The sequence below is a fragment of the Pseudophryne corroboree genome, chromosome 5 (assembly GCF_028390025.1).
Source record: "Pseudophryne corroboree isolate aPseCor3 chromosome 5, aPseCor3.hap2, whole genome shotgun sequence".
In the NCBI taxonomy this organism is placed as follows: Eukaryota; Metazoa; Chordata; class Amphibia; order Anura; family Myobatrachidae; genus Pseudophryne; species Pseudophryne corroboree.
The window spans coordinates 215,239,378-215,254,179 of NC_086448.1; positions in this window are offsets into that span (position 1 = coordinate 215,239,378).

Below are 14,802 nucleotides of genomic sequence, written 5' to 3' on the forward strand. Positions count from 1 at the left end.
TGTACATCCCCCTCCTCACAGATTATCAATTCGTCCCCACTGGAATCCACCATGTCAGCTCCCTGTGTACTTTGTGGAGGCAATTGCTGCTGGTCAATGTCTCCGCGGAGGAATTGATTATAATTCATTTTAATGAACATCATCTTCTCCACATTTTCTGGATGTAACCTCGTACGCCGATTGCTGACAAGGTGAGCGGCGGCACTAAACACTCTTTCGGAGTACACACTTGTGGGAGGGCAACTTAGGTAGAATAAAGCCAGTTTGTGCAAGGGCCTCCAAATTGCCTCTTTTTCCTGCCAGTATAAGTACGGACTGTGTGACGTGCCTACTTGGATGCGGTCACTCATATAATCCTCCACCATTCTATCAATGTTGAGAGAATCATATGCAGTGACAGTAGACGACATGTCCGTAATGGTTGTCAGGTCCTTCAGTCCGGACCAGATGTCAGCATCAGCAGTCGCTCCAGACTGCCCTGCATCACCGCCAGCGGGTGGGCTCGGAATTCTGAGCCTTTTCCTCGCACCCCCAGTTGCGGGAGAATGTGAAGGAGGAGATGTTGACAGGTCGCGTTCCGCTTGACTTGACAATTTTCTCACCAGCAGGTCTTTGAAACCCAGCAGACTTGTGTGCGCCGGAAAGAGAGATCCAAGGTAGGTTTTAAATCTAGGATCGAGCACGGTGGCCAAAATGTAGTGCTCTGATTTCAACAGATTGACCACCCGTGAATCCTTGTTAAGCGAATTAAGGGCTCCATCCACAAGTCCCACATGCCTAGCGGAATCGCTCTGTCTTAGCTCCTCCTTCAATGTCTCCAGCTTCTTCTGCAAAAGCCTGATGAGGGGAATGACCTGACTCAGGCTGGCAGTGTCTGAACTGACTTCACGTGTGGCAAGTTCAAAGGGCATCAGAACTTTGCACAACGTTGAAATCATTCTCCACTGCGCTTGAGACAGGTGCATTCCACCTCCTATATCGTGGTCAGTTGTATAGGCTTGAATGGCCTTTTGCTGCTCCTCCAACCTCTGAAGCATATAGAGGGTTGAATTCCACCTCGTTACCACCTCCTGCTTCAGATGATGGCAGGGCAGGTTCAGGCGTTTTTGGTGGTGCTCCAGTCTTCTGTACGTGCTGCCTGTACGCCGAAAGTGTCCCGCAATTTTTCTGGCCACCGCCAGCATCTCTTGCACGCCCCTGTCGTTTTTTAAAAAATTCTGCACCACCAAATTCAAGGTATGTGCAAAACATGGGACGTGCTGGAATTTGCCCAGATGTAATGCACGCACAATATTGCTGGCGTTGTCCGATGCCACAAATCCACAGGAGAGTCCAATTGGGGTAAGCCATTCCGCGATGATCTTCCTCAGTTGCCGTAAGAGGTTTTCAGCTGTGTGCGTATTCTGGAAAGCGGTGATACAAAGCGTAGCCTGCCTAGGAACGAGTTGGCGTTTGCGAGATGCTGCTACTGGTGCCGCCGCTGCTGTTCTTGCGGCGGGAGTCCATACATCTACCCAGTGGGCTGTCACAGTCATATAGTCCTGACCCTGCCCTGCTCCACTTGTCCACATGTCCGTGGTTAAGTGGACATTGGGTACAGCTGCATTTTTTAGGACACTGGTGACTCTTTTTCTGAGGTCTGTGTACATTTTCGGTATCGCAACCCTAGAGAAATGGAACCTAGATGGTATTTGGTACCGGGGACACAGTACCTCCAACAAGTCTCTAGTTGGCTCTGCAGTAATGATGGATACCGGAACCACGTTTCTCACCACCCAGGATGTCAAGGCCTCAGTTATCCGCTTTGCAGTAGGATGACTGCTGTGATATTTAATCTTCCTCGCAAATGACTGTTGGACAGTCAATTGCTTGGTGGAAGTAGTAAAAGTGGTCTTACGACTTCCCCTCTGGGATGACCATCGACTCCCAGCAGCAACAACAGCAGCGCCAGCAGCAGTAGGCGTTACACGCAAGGATGCATCGGAGGAATCCCAGGCAGGAGAGGACTCGTCAGAATTGCCAGTGACATGGCCTGCAGGACTATTGGCATTCCTGGGGAAGGAGGAAATTGACACTGAGGGAGTTGGTGGGGTGGTTTGCGTGAGCTTGGTTACAAGAGGAAGGGATTTACTGGTCAGTGGAGTGCTTCCGCTGTCACCCAAAGTTTTTGAACTTGTCACTGACTTATTATGAATGCGCTGCAGGTGACGTATAAGGGAGGATGTTCCGAGGTGGTTAACGTCCTTACCCCTACTTATTACAGCTTGACAAAGGGAGCACACGGCTTGACACCTGTTGTCCGCATTTCTGGTGAAATACCTCCACACCGAAGAGCTGATTTTTTTGGTATTTTCTCCTGGCATGTCAACGGCCATATTCCTCCCACGGACAACAGGTGTCTCCCCGGGTGCCTGACTTAAACAAACCACCTCACCATCAGAATCCTCCTGGTCAATTTCCTCCCCAGCGCCAGCAACACCCATATCCTCCGCATCCTGGTGGACTTCAACACTGACATCTTCAATCTCACTATCAGGAACTGGACTGCGGGTGCTCCTTCCAGCACTTGCAGGGGGCGTGCAAATGGTGGAAGGCGCATGCTCTTCACATCCAGTGTTGGGAAGGTCAGGCATCGCAACCGACACAATTGGACTCTCCTTGTGGATTTGGGATTTCGAAGAACGCACAGTTCTTTGCTGTGCTTTTGCCAGCTTGAGTCGTTTCATTTTTCTAGCGAGAGGCTGAGTGCTTCCATCCTCATGTGAAGCTGAACCACTAGCCATGAACATAGGCCAGGGCCTCAGCCGTTCCTTGCCACTCCGTGTGGTAAATGGCATATTGGCAAGTTTACGCTTCTCCTCCGACAATTTTATTTTAGGTTTTGGAGTCTTTTTTTTTCTGATATTTGGTGTTTTGGATTTGACATGCTCTGTACTATGACATTGGGCATCGGCCTTGGCAGACGACGTTGCTGGCATTTCATCGTCTCGGCCATGACTAGTGGCAGCAGCTTCAGCACGAGGTGGAAGTGGATCTTGATCTTTCCCTAATTTTGGAACCTCAACTTTTTTGTTCTCCATATTTTATAGGCAGAACTAAAAGGCACCTCAGGTAAACAATGGAGATGGATGGATTGGATACTAGTATACTATATATACAATTATGGACGGACTGCCACGGTTAGGTGGTATAAAAAAACCACGGTATAAAAAACCACGGCATAAAAAAACCACGGTATAAAAAAACCACGGTTTAAAAACCACGGTATAAAAAAACCACGGTATAAAAAAACCACGGTATAAAAAAACCACGGTATAAAAAAACCACGGTATAAAAAAACCACGGTATAAAAAAACCGCACTGTACACTGGTTGATAAAGAGATAGTAGTATACTCGTAACAATTAGGATGACACTATGACGGTATAAAGAATGAAAAAAAAACCACGGTTAGGTGGTAGGTATATAATAATAAATAATACAATTCTGGTCGGACGGACTGCCTGCCGTGTGCCGACACAGAGGTAGCCACAGCCGTGAACTACCGCACTGTACACTGGTTGATAAAGAGATAGTAGTATACTCGTAACAATTAGGATGACACTATGACGGTATAAAGAATGAAAAAAAAACCACGGTTAGGTGGTAGGTATATAATAATAAATAATACAATTCTGGTCGGACGGACTGCCTGCCGTGTGCCGACACAGAGGTAGCCACAGCCGTGAACTACCGCACTGTACACTGGTTGATAAAGAGATAGTAGTATACTCGTAACAATTAGGATGACACTATGACGGTATAAAGAATGAAAAAAAAACCACGGTTAGGTGGTAGGTATATAATAATAAATAATACAATTCTGGTCGGACGGACTGCCTGCCGTGTGCCGACACAGAGGTAGCCACAGCCGTGAACTACCGCACTGTACACTGGTTGATAAAGAGATAGTAGTATACTCGTAACAATTAGGATGACACTATGACGGTATAAAGAATGAAAAAAAAACCACGGTTAGGTGGTAGGTATATAATAATAAATAATACAATTCTGGTCGGACGGACTGCCTGCCGTGTGCCGACACAGAGGTAGCCACAGCCGTGAACTACCGCACTGTACACTGGTTGATAAAGAGATAGTAGTATACTCGTAACAATTAGGATGACACTATGACGGTATAAAGAATGAAAAAAAAACCACGGTTAGGTGGTAGGTATATAATAATAAATAATACAATTCTGGTCGGACGGACTGCCTGCCGTGTGCCGACACAGAGGTAGCCACAGCCGTGAACTACCGCACTGTACACTGGTTGATAAAGAGATAGTAGTATACTCGTAACAATTAGGATGACACTATGACGGTATAAAGAATGAAAAAAAAACCACGGTTAGGTGGTAGGTATATAATAATAAATAATACAATTCTGGTCGGACGGACTGCCTGCCGTGTGCCGACACAGAGGTAGCCACAGCCGTGAACTACCGCACTGTACACTGGTTGATAAAGAGATAGTAGTATACTCGTAACAATTAGGATGACACTATGACGGTATAAAGAATGAAAAAAAAACCACGGTTAGGTGGTAGGTATATAATAATAAATAATACAATTCTGGTCGGACGGACTGCCTGCCGTGTGCCGACACAGAGGTAGCCACAGCCGTGAACTACCGCACTGTACACTGGTTGATAAAGAGATAGTAGTATACTCGTAACAATTAGGATGACACTATGACGGTATAAAGAATGAAAAAAAAACCACGGTTAGGTGGTAGGTATATAATAATAAATAATACAATTCTGGTCGGACGGACTGCCTGCCGTGTGCCGACACAGAGGTAGCCACAGCCGTGAACTACCGCACTGTACACTGGTTGATAAAGAGATAGTAGTATACTCGTAACAATTAGGATGACACTATGACGGTATAAAGAATGAAAAAAAAACCACGGTTAGGTGGTAGGTATATAATAATAAATAATACAATTCTGGTCGGACGGACTGCCTGCCGTGTGCCGACACAGAGGTAGCCACAGCCGTGAACTACCGCACTGTACACTGGTTGATAAAGAGATAGTAGTATACTCGTAACAATTAGGATGACACTATGACGGTATAAAGAATGAAAAAAAAACCACGGTTAGGTGGTAGGTATATAATAATAAATAATACAATTCTGGTCGGACGGACTGCCTGCCGTGTGCCGACACAGAGGTAGCCACAGCCGTGAACTACCGCACTGTACACTGGTTGATAAAGAGATAGTAGTATACTCGTAACAATTAGGATGACACTATGACGGTATAAAGAATGAAAAAAAAACCACGGTTAGGTGGTAGGTATATAATAATAAATAATACAATTCTGGTCGGACGGACTGCCTGCCGTGTGCCGACACAGAGGTAGCCACAGCCGTGAACTACCGCACTGTACACTGGTTGATAAAGAGATAGTAGTATACTCGTAACAATTAGGATGACACTATGACGGTATAAAGAATGAAAAAAAAACCACGGTTAGGTGGTAGGTATATAATAATAAATAATACAATTCTGGTCGGACGGACTGCCTGCCGTGTGCCGACACAGAGGTAGCCACAGCCGTGAACTACCGCACTGTACTGTGTCTGCTGCTAATATAGACTGGTTGATATTTAAAGAGATATTAGTAGTATACAACAATACTATACTGGTGGTCAGGCACTGGTCACCACTCCTGCAGCAAAAGTGTGCACTGTTAATTAATATAATTGTACTCCTGGCTCCTGCTAACAACCTGCAGTGCTCCCCAGTCTCCCCCACAATTAATTATAAGCTTTTAATTTATACATTGATGACTGTGCAGCACACTGGGCTGAGCTGAGTGCACACAGACTGAGTCACACTGTGTGACTGACTGTGCTGTGTATCGTTTTTTTTTTCAGGCAGAGAACGGATATAGCAGAGAGAAGTGAACGGATATATTATATTAAATAAAAGTTAACTAGCAACTGCACTGGTCACTGACTGTGGTAAACTAACTCTGTCTGCGACTCTGCACAATCTCTCTCTATCTAATCTATCTATCTCTATTCTAATGGAGAGGACGCCAGACACGTCCTCTCCCTATCAATCTCAATGCACGAGTGAAAATGGCGGCGACGCGCGGCTCCTTATATAGAATCCGAGTCTCGCGAGAATCCGACAGCGTCATGATGACGTTCGGGCGCGCTCGGGTTAACCGAGCAAGGCGGGAAGATCCGAGTCGCTCGGACCCGTGGAAAAAAAAGTGAAGTTCGTGCGGGTTCGGATTCAAAGAAACCGAACCCGCTCATCTCTAGTATACAGTATAGTAGTACTCCTCCTAATAATGCTCCCCAAAATACTGTGTCTCTCTCTTCTCTAAACGGAGAGGACGCCAGCCACGTCCTCTCCCTATGACTCTCAATGCACGTGTGAAAATGGCGGCGACGCGCGGCTCCTTATATAGAATCCGAGTCTCGCGATAGAATCCGAGCCTCGCGAGAATCCGACAGCGTGATGATGACGTTCGGGCGCGCTCGGGTTAGCCGAGCAAGGCGGGAAGATCCGAGCCTGCTCGGACCCGTGTAAAAAACCTGAAGTTCGGGCGGGTTCGGATTCAGAGGAACCGAACCCGCTCATCTCTAATCTCAATCCGACTTTTTTTAAAGTCGGATTGAGATGGTCGGTAAGGGAGCCAAAACCTGTCGGATTTGGCCCCGTTTCCGACAGAAACACACGGATCGGCAGCTATAATTTTGGGGTACATTGAATAGGTCGGAACCCCTTCCGACCTAAAAAAGTTGAAAACTGCTTTTTTTCCGACAGACGGCAGCTTTCGACTTCAATTGAATATACCCCAATGTGTGTGTGTCTGTGAATGTATGTACACATAATACTATATGCTGGGTCACCTCAGTCTTCCCCCTGTTCTGCCCTGTCCAGGCGACACCCTCCCTCCAACCCCACACCCTCTATCCACAATTCCTGATATATCTTCTTAGTATAACTACTTATTAGAAAGGTAAAAGTCTTTGTTTTTTGGGGGGTTTTTTTACATATAAAAAGATTTCACATTCATGACATCCCTGAGCAACATGTTGCCTCTTTCGTAGAGAGGATTCATATTTATGTCATCACTAAGCACCATTTTCCATATTACAGTCACATTAACAAGAGATGTCTTCCTTAGTTCATTTGTAGATCCTCACATTACACTATTGATATCATTGAAGAAGTGAGGGAGATTGAGGTTTTTCAAGTTAGGCGCTAGTCACACCCCCTGTGCAGACCACACCCTCACATCAACCACACCCCCAACATTACTAGCCACACCTCCATAGTGTTTTCACATACCCTGCCGTGGCATAAAATAGGCCCTTCATAAATTTCAGCTCCAGGCCCATATGGACCTTAATCTGGCACTGCCCTGTGGTAATTATTCTTGGAACAAATGACTCGCTCTTTACTCTTTAAATTAGCTCAATGTCTCTCTTACGTGTCTTGCACAAATAATGCTTCTGTAGTGGACAACTGTACTCAAACATGCACACTCACACACACTCACACTCTTTCATGCACAACAAGATGACTCACACTCTATACACACTGAGACATCCTCTATTGTACATACACACACATAGGCCCTCATTCCAAGTTGATCGCTCGCTGTCGATTTTCGCAGCAGAGCGATCAGGTAAAAAAATGGCAAAACTGTGCATGCGTACGGGCTGCAGGGCGCATATGTGACATATTTTCACACAAAAGTATGCTGTTTTACACAAGGTCTAGTGACTCATTTTCTTCGCTCTGTTGATCGTGAGTGATTGGCAGGAAGTGGGTGTTTCTGGGTGGTAACTGGCCGTTTTCCAGGAGTGTGCTAAAAAATGCAGGCGTGTCAGGTGAAAACGCAGGCGTGCCTGGGTAAACGGGGGAGTGGCTTGCTGAACGCAGGGCGTGTTTGTGACGTCAAAGCGGAACTAAACAGACTGAAGTGATCGCAAGGAAGGAGTAGGTCTGCAGCCACTCTGAAAATGCATGAAAAAAATGTCAGCGCTGTTCTGCGAACCTTTCGGTCGCACTTCTGCTAAGCTTATATACACTCCCAGAGGGCGGCGGCTTAGCGTTTGCACTGCTGCTAAAAGCAGCTAGCGAGCGATCAACTCGGAATGAGGGCCATACTCTCATATACACCAAGACACCTACTTACACTCTCTCATAAGCACTGACACATTTCACACATACTGTATATGCTCACACATTTCACACACACACACTGACTCTCTCTCATACATACTGACTCACACATTTATTGCATATGGTACACAGTTTCTTTCATACATTCTGATGCATTGACTCACACTCATACACAATAAAACACTGGCACACACTCCCATTCTCATACATATAGACTCCCACTTATCTCACATACTGACCCATACACTACCGTGACATGTCCGTCTGACATGTCACGGGCGGTCACCCCCGGCAGCCTGCTGGGGAGCAGGATCACCCAAGATACATCGTATGCTGTTCTTTTGCATATATTGGGAGAGATGTACTAAACCTGAAAAGTGATAAATATCACCATGATAAAGCACCAGCCAATCGGCTCCTAACTGCCATATTACAGGCTGTGTTTGAAAAATGACAGTTAGGAGCCGATTGGATGGTACTTTATCACTGTGATATTTATCACTTTTCAGGCTTAGTACATCTGGCCCGATGTATCTTGGACGATCCCAGCCATGCCCCCAGGTCGGGCATGATTGAATGTGCAGCACATTCAATCTGGAGGATCCGATCCGATGCTCACGGGAACGCGAATCAGATCAGATCGAAAACGCATCAAAAGTGCCCGATTTCATCCGATATATCGGGCCGAATGCCCGAAATCGGATGAAATCGGGCATTATCGTCCTAGCGTATGGTGCCCTTTACACTCCCTTCATACACACTGACTGGCCTGGACAGCATAGGGTCAGCGTAAGGATGGGGAGTGTATTTGTGATATCAATCAGAGCAATCAGTGCACAGCAAAGGCTGCTGGGGAGTTCATGTCTAATTAGGAATCTCCTTAATAGTACTGTTAGTTCTTCCACTTCTACTTAGTTTCAAGGGGTCTGACATTGCATGGGGCTAAGTGTTAGAGGGGAACCCCAGCAGTACACCCCAAATCCCAGCACCTCAGGCATCTGCATTAATATGGCCAATGGTAGCACTGGGCCTGGAGAGATAATAGGAAGACTTTGGCTCATTGTTTGAACTGTGGTCTGTGCGATACCATTGGAAGTCATTTCTAATTACTTAGAATTTAAAGTAGCGGGTCTGTTACAACACACACATATAGCATACACATTTTAATATAGAAAACAGGCCTACTCTACAGTGACATGGACTTCAAGGCATAATTATTAAAGCACTTTTGCAGTAAATCCCAAGAAAACAGCTTTACTAAATATCCTGCACAATGGGGGTCATTCAGACCTGTTCGCTCGCTATCCTTTTTTGCAGCGCTGCGATCAGGTCAGAACTGCGCATGTGTATGCACCGCAATACGCAGTCGCGTCGCATGGGTACAAAGCAGATCGTTGCTGTGCGATGGGTTTTATGAAGAATCCATTCGCACAGCCGATCGATTGACAGGAAGAAGGCGTTTGTGGGTGGCAACTGACCATTTTCAGGGAGTGGTTGGAAAAACGTAGGCGTGTCCAGGCATTTGAAGGGCGGTTGTTTGACGTCAATTCCGGCCCCGGACAGGCTGAAGTGATCGCAGTCTGAATGACCCCCAATGTAAGCATCACTTGAATGTATGATTGCAGGAGTAGCCCCCATAGTTTCTATTGGAGCTGCTAAATTGTCTGATTTACCAAATTCTTCATTGCAAAGTGCTCCGTACTTTTCCATGGTAGCTATTGCTATCTTCAAATGGTGTTAGCCTATACAGTAGTTGCCTATGGACTATTACTGTACATCCACAAAGTGATATGGCAGCTATCTCTTTGCTACAAACTATTTGCCAGGAGGAGCCCATTGTTAGGGATTGAGTACCTGAAACTCTGGAAACCAGGTAGCAACTGGGGTGTTGCGGTACTCACGTGTGGAGCTGTGACTGGAAACGGATAAAAGCAATACATTTACTCTAGCCACTAACTCTGATACTCCTCCCAGTAGTCGATTGGTGCCTGCAAAGCTAAGCTTCGCCTTTAGCAGCCGCGTTTGAATGGGCGAATTAGGTCCGCCCAGACTCCGATGCCCCTAGGTCTTATGAAATTACAAAGCACAAACCGAGACTGAAAGTGAATAAGAGGAAAACTAACTAAGACTAACGTGACTACAAGTGGGTAAGAAAACAGAGAAAAACAATAAACAAATTATGTGCGGAGGACGTCATTTATCAGGTCCTGGAACACCGCAAGGGCATTAGAAAGACCAAACGGCATTACAAGGTACTCATAGTGATCCCCAGATCTTATTCGGATGAGGTTGTATGCTCCCCTGAGTTCAATTTTGGAGAAGATGGCTGTGGTGCGAAATTGATCAAACAACACGGAAATGAGGGGTAACGGGTAGGTATTTTTGACCATAATTTTATTCAGGGCCCAATAATCAATGCAGGGTCTTAGGGAACTGTCCTTCTTTCCGACAAAAAAGAACCCCGCACTCAAGAGTGACTTAGATGGCCTAATGAACCCCTTTTTATGACTATCTCGCACGTAGTCGTCCATGGTCTTGGTCTCAGGACCAGATAGTGCATAAAGGTAAACGGGCATCAGGCACCAGATCTATAGCACAATCGTAGGAATGATGAGGTGGAAGGGCGTTCGCTTTACCTTTAGAAAACATGTTGGCAAAGTCCTGATAAGTGGCAGGAATACCCTCCGGAGCAACTACTGAGACTCGTACAGGACGAGTAATACATATTTTCGAGCAGTCAGAACCCCAGCGTGAAATCTCCCCAGACCTCCAATCAATAATTGGGTTGTGGATAGTGAGCCAGGGGTGTCCCAAGACTAATGGAACAGCAGGACAGTGGGTGAGAATAAACACTATCTCCTCGGAGTGTAACACACCAATTGTCAACTGTAAAGGGGGTTACCATCCAGACCCCACATAGTAATGGGTCTATTGAGCTTGAGCTGCGGAATTCCAAGTGCCAGGGTCAAAGTGACATCCAAAAAATTTCCAGCAGCTCCGCTATCAACAAACGCATTTACAGAAGGATATCTTAGCAGGAACTAACGTAGAGTCGTGTGAGGAGACAAGCTGAAGGCCTAAGTGAACCCCCTCGAAATTCACTTGGCCAGTGCATTTCCCTGCTTCTTAGGGCAGAAAAACGCCACATGTCCCTTGCCGCTACAGTATAAACAGAGCCCTAAATTTAGTCTCTGAGTTCTCTCTTCAGAGGAAATTCTGGACAGACCCACTTGCATGGGTTCCTCTGCTTCCTCATAGAGAGCATACACACATGAACTAGGCCTGAAACTTGTCCCTTTTTCAGTTCTCCGTTCCCTGGGACACTGATAATTCTTAATAGTAAGCTCCATGAGCTTATCAAGGGTCTCCGGAACTGGGTATTGAATGAGACTATCTTTTATATGCTCTGACAAGCCGAGGCGAAACTGACTGCGCAAGGCAGGATCATTCGAGCCACAATCGTTCGACCATCGGCAAAACTTTGTACAATACACTTCAGAGGATTTCTTCCCTGTCTTAAGGCACGTAAATGGCTTTCTGCAGATGCGTCCCTGTTTGGGTCGTCATACAAAAGACCCAAAGACTTAAAGAAGGCGTTTATGGTGAGTAAGGCTGGATCATCTGCACTAAGACCGAAGGCCCATGTTTGTGGATCTCCCTGTAAAAAAGATAATACTATGCCCACCCGCTGAGACTCTGAACCTGAGGATCGGGGACTTAAACAAAAGTAAAGCTTACAACTCTCCCGGAAGTTAAAAAAGTATTGGGTAGGTTCATCTTAGGTTCTGGAGAAGATACCTTGGGAAGTTCGTGAGAGATCCTCCTGAGACCTAACCCCTAAGGAGAGATCCTGCATCATTTGAGTAAGGTTCTTGATCTGACTAGCCAGAATTTGGCTGGGATTCTGACCTTGCGCTGCGGGATTCATAGAAAAAACTCGAGACCACCCTGTTAGTTTTTTTGGCCGGTGATAATGTTAGGGATTGAGTACCTGGAACTCTGGAAACTGGGTGGCAACTGGGGTGTTCAGTACTCACGTGTGAAGCCTGTATAGCTAGGCTTCGCCTTTAGCAGCCGCGTTTGAATGGGCAAAGTATGTCCGCCCAGTCTCCGATGCCCCCGATGTCTTATGAAATTACAAGGCACCAACCGAGACTGAAAGTGAATAAGAGGAAAACTAAGACTAACGTGACTACAAGCGGGTAAGAAAACAGCGGCACTGCCGCCCAACCAGAGCTCAGCGACAAAAACTAGCGACCGAACTGCAGAATGTGACCCCGTTGCTACACAGCTAAGCGCGGCATCCCGGCTGTTTAGTAACACCCGGGAATTAACTGCAGGGTGGCCGCCTGGCGTCCCTGGTTGCCAGGAAACCGGCCGGACCAGGGTGACTGGCGGCGGAAGTGATACGCATGTCCTGTCACAGCTGCGGCGGTTGACACCCGTATCCCAGCAAGATGAATTTGGTATTCAGTTTTGCTATGCGAATTCACTGTGTAAATTCTCATCACAACTGAATTAAAGTATGAATTGTGGTAAATATGCTCTTTAAACTGATAGTGACTTAGGAGTCTATTTACTAAGCATTGGACGGAGATAAAGTGGATGGAGATAAAAGTACCAGCGAATCAGCTCCTATCTGCCATGTTACAGGCAGGGCCGGTGCAAGGTCTCTCTGCACCCTAGGCAAAGCTTCAACCTGGTGCCCCCTAACCTGCATCCCCCCTGCAGGAGGTGCATCAGGGCTATGAGAAGCGGCCGTGAGAGCGCCCCTTGGGAGCCATAGTTACATCCGCCTGCTATGTGCCTTCACATGACTTGATGTTACACGTGTTGGCACAGAGGAAGCACTGAGGCACCATGTGGTACAGCCTGATAGTAGTGGCTGCACCTGATTAGACCTACAGCAGCAGCCAGTGCAGTATAAAAGGAGGAGGCTGCATACAGAGACATCATTCAGTGTTTTGCTAGATGAATTCAGTGGCGCCCTCCAGGGGCTGGCGCCCCCAGGCAGCCGCCTAAAGCTGCCTAATGGTAGAGCCAGCCCTGGTTACAGGCTGTGTTTAAATGACAGTTAAGAGCTGATTGGCTGGTACTTTATCTCCATCCATTTTATCTCCGTCCAAGGCTTAGTAAATAGACCCCTAAGGGGCATATTTATTTTCGCCAATGAGCCATTTACACATGTGGAATAATATTCAGCAAACTGAATGTCTGATATCTACCAAATTCAGTATTTGTTACTGCTGAAGTATAAGTCTATTTAAGGAAAATATGTTTTAAGATGAATGTTTGATACTTCACATAGCTAGTTATTGATGTTGTTCAATATTTTAAGTTGTATCAATCAGCTCAGTGAATGGACTTAGAAGATGTGTTACTTCCAAATGCTCTGTGACCGTGCAGGCATTGGGCTCACTGATCCGGGATACTGCATACCTCTGCAGTTCAGTCAGGCAGACTACAAACCAAGAGTTATAGTAAAACTCAGTGAGGATATTCTACCATTTGGGTCTGACTGATAGATTGCACAGCTACCCATGTTAGCAGCCATTTAATGCAGATACCAGGAAAAATAAGCCTGTTGCATTTGTGGTTTTCAGAGTACAGATGGGTCCTCCGTTATCTTGGCAGGCTGAGGCGTTAGTCGCGATCGGGCCTACGCAGTGTGCCTGGGCAAAAGGAGGCGCACTTAGTCGTAGGGAGGCACACAGAGCGTTTGGCGTAACCTTTATGTGAAATACCCGCGATCATCCACCAGATGTCGCTTTTTACAATCACCACTGCGCATGCGTGTGGTCTCCAGTAAAATACAATACTGAAATACATAGTAAGAACTACTTTACTGGTGCGTCTCATTACGCTACAATATGCTACAGTATGTCATACAGTATATAACAGTATATACATTACAGATGCAAATAGTACAGCATATACAGATGCAAACGAACGTGATAAAGCCACAGTCTAGTCCATTTACAGTACTTTAGGAAAATGTGAGCATCCAAGTCCCGTAGACAACTCAACATATAAAACCAGTAGCGTACACAGATGCAAACGGACGTGTTACAAGTACATTGTGGTCTATTGATGTTAGGGATATTGTATGTTAGCGTCCTAATCCCGTAATGGCATCATCAAAACCAATGAGCTTATTCATCTGTCAGTGGCGAAGTGTCCGAGTGGTGAAGTGTTACGCTTCCCATGATTAGAGTCCCGGGTTCGATTCCTAAAGTACTGTACGAATGCATGTCAGTTTCTTCCAGACACTTTATTTTTTATTTTATTTTTGTATCTATCGTACTGTACTATGGCCCTCATTCTGAGTTGATCGCTCGCTAGCTACTTTTTGCAGCCGTGCAAATGCATAGTCGCCGCCCACAGGGGAGTGTATTTTCGCTTTGCAAGTGTGCAATTGCATCTGCAGCCGAGCGAGACAAAATTTTTTTTTGCAGTTTCAGAGTATGTCTGAACTTACTCAGCTCTTGCGATCACTTCAGCCTGTCCGGTCCCGAAATTGACATCAGATGCCCGCCCTGCAAACGCCTGAACACGCCTGCATTTTCCCTACCACTCCCAGAAAACGGTCAGTTGACACCCATAAAT